Genomic DNA, 3260 nt, shown 5'->3' on the forward strand with positions numbered 1-3260 from the left:
ACACACACACACACACACACACACACACACATATATATATATATGTATATATGTGTATATATATATTTGACATATCTTTAACAATGAGTCTTCTGACCCAGGAACATGTTTTATTTAATAGATCTAAATAAAGATTTATAATTTTACCTGAAAAGGTTGTATGCACACTTTGTTTCATTTATTCCTAGGTACTTGTATCACTTTTTTTTTAAGGTATGTTATTTTATGTTATTTTCTTGTTGCTGTTTTATATTAAATCTTTACTGTTGACAATATTACATATGTCCCCTTCCTTCCCCATTGACCCCTTCTAGCCCACTCATATCCCCTACCCCAGGTCTTCACCACACTATTGTCTGTGTCCATGGGTTATGCATATATGCATACAAGTTTGTTGGTTGATAACTTCCCACTCACCCACCCTCCCCCACCTTCCCTCTGAGATTCCACAGTCTATTCCATTCTTCAATGTCTCTGGATCTTTTATTCATCAGTTTATTATGTTCATTAGATTCCACATATGAGTGAGATCATGTGATACTTGTCTTTCTCTGACTGGCTTATTTTACTTAGGATACCACTCTCCAAGTCCTCCATGCTGTCTCAAAGGATAAGAGATCCTTCCTTTTTATTGCTGCATAATATTCAATGGTGTAAATTTACCACAGCATTTTTATCCACTCATCTACTGACGGGCACATGGGCTGTTGCCAAATCTTAGCTATTGTCAATTGTGCTGCTATGAACATAGGAGTGCATACATTCTTTTGATTGGTGTTTTGGATTTCTTAGGATATATTTTAGAGGTGGGATCACTGGGTCAAATGACAGTTTCATTTTTAATTTTTTTGAGGAAACTCCATACTGTTTTCCATAATGGCTGCACCAGTCTGAATCCCCAACAGCAGTGTGCTAGGGTTCCCTTTTCTCCACATCCTTGTCAGCATCTGTCATTTGTTCATTTGTTGATGGTAGCCATTCTGACAGATGTGAGGTGATACCTCATTTGCCATTTTCATTTGCAACTCTCTAATGATCAGTGACTTTGAGCATTTTTTTCATGTATCTTGTCTATATATCAATGTTGGAGAAGTGTCTACTCAGGTTCTTTGCCAATTTTTTAATTGGACTGTTTATCTTCCCTTGGTTAAGTTGTATGAGTTCCTTATATATTTTGGATATTAAACCTTTATCAGATTTATTATTACCAGATAGGTTCTCCCATACAGTGGGCTCCCTTTTCATCTTGTTGATGGTTTCTTTTGCTGTGCAGAAGCTCTTGTTATTTTGATGTAGGTCCATTTCTTTATTTTCTCCTTAGTTTCCTTTGTCCTAGGAGATGTGTCTATAAACATATTACTGCAAGAGATGTTTGATATTTTGCTGCCTATGGTTTCTTCTAGGATTTTTATGGTTTCACAACATACATTTAAGTCTTTTATCCATATTGATTTTATTCTTGTATATTTTGTTGGGTTTTTTCAACATCTTGTAGTTTTCCGAGTACAAGTCTTTGACCTCCTAGTTTCATTTTTTTTTGCACATATCTGTCCAGTTTTCCCAACACCATTTATTGAAGAGATTATCTTGACTCTATTGTATATTCTTACCTTCACTGTCAAATATTAATAAAGCATAATGGCTTGGGTCAATTCCTGGGTTCTCTGTTCTGTTCCATTGATCTATATACCTGTTCTTGTGGCAGTACCAGGATGCTTAGATTATGGTGGCTTTGTAGTATAACTTAATATCTGGTATTGTGGTTCCTCCAACTTTGTTGTTATTTCCCAAGATTGCTGCAGCTATTTGGGGTCGTTTTTACTTCCATATAAATTTTTGGAGTGTTTGTTCTAGATCTGTGAAATATGCTGTTGGTATTTTAATAGGGATTGCACTGAATCTGTAGATTGCTTTAAGTAGTATGGAACTTTTAATGCTGTCATTTCTACCTATCCATGAACACGGTGTATTCTTCCACTTGTTTATATCTTCCTTGATCTCTTTTTTTTCAATGTCCTCTAGTTTTCCGTATACAAGTCTTTCACCTCCTTAAGTTTATTCCTAAGTACCTTAATTTTTTTGTTGCAAGGGTCAATGGAATTATTTGCTTGGATTCTCTGAGAATTCATTATCCTATATAATAAAGAGCTAATATGCAAATGGTTGTCATGCTGGGTTGTTTTATTCCTGATTATAATGGGAAATATTTCAATGTTGTACAAGTAAGAATAGTTTGTGATAACTTTTATGTAGACACATTTCTCAAAATAACAGTTCCTCACTGGTCTGAGCAGCGTGGATGGTGGGAGAAGTGGTAGCAGCCAGGCAGCCCAGGTTCATGAAATCACTAGGCATGCCACAGCCCTCAGGTACACAGCATGCATCAGCCCCGCCGCAGTGATGCCAAAAAGGATGGTCTGATCCACCCCGGGGGCAGCCAAGGAGAGGGCAGCCAAGGAGGGCAGCCAAGGAGGAGTCGTCTAGGTTGTCAGCCAAACCTGCTCCTGGAAAAGTGAAAACAAAGCCAGAAAAAGCGTCAGGAAAGGATAAATCTGCAGACAAAAAAGTGCAAACGAAAGGGAAAAGGGAAGCAAAGGGTGAGTAGGCTGAAGTGGCGGACCAGAAACCTGAAGATTTACCTGCAGAAAATGGAGAAACTAATGAGGAGAGTCCAGCCTCAGTTCAAGTAGGAGAAAAGGAAGCCACATCTGATTAATATCCTATTGCATGTCTTATCAGTGGTCCCTGTCTCCCTGCTTATACAATCCAGAGGAATATTTTTATCAACTATTTTGTAAATGTAAGTTTTTTGGTAGCTCTAGAAACATTCTTAAGAAGGAGGGACTTCCACATCATCCCATTTTTAAAAGTGTAAATGCTTTTTTAAGAGGTGAAATCATTTATTGGTTGTTTATTTTTTTGGTACAACCAGAAAATAGTGGGATATTGAACATGGAAGGCTTTGATTGTCTTGGGTTTCAGCTTAACATTCCATAGATAGGGGAGGTTTTTATATACTACTAGAGGCCCGGTGCAAAAAATTTGTGCACTTGGGGGGGGGGTCCCTCAGCCTGGCCTGTGCCCTCTCGCAGTCTGGGACCCCTCAGGGGATGACCACCTGGCTTAGGCCCGCTCCCCGGGGGATTGGGCCTAAGCTGGCAATCAGACATCCCTCTGGCAGCCTGGGAGCCCTCAGGGGATGTCCACTTGCCAGCAGGGAGCAGGCCTAAGCTGCAGTCGGACATCCTTAGCGCTGCTGA

At 39.2% G+C, this 3260-nt stretch overlaps 1 pseudogene; it reads left to right on the plus strand.

Annotated features, from left to right (window-relative positions):
• Positions 1–2176: 2176 nt before the first annotated feature.
• LOC106725156 lies at positions 2177–3056 on the plus strand (annotated as a pseudogene).
• The last annotated feature ends 204 nt before the right edge of the window (positions 3057–3260 follow it).

Source organism: Myotis brandtii, unplaced genomic scaffold, assembly GCF_000412655.1.
Source record: "Myotis brandtii unplaced genomic scaffold, ASM41265v1 scaffold1392, whole genome shotgun sequence".
Lineage (NCBI taxonomy): Eukaryota > Metazoa > Chordata > Mammalia > Chiroptera > Vespertilionidae > Myotis > Myotis brandtii.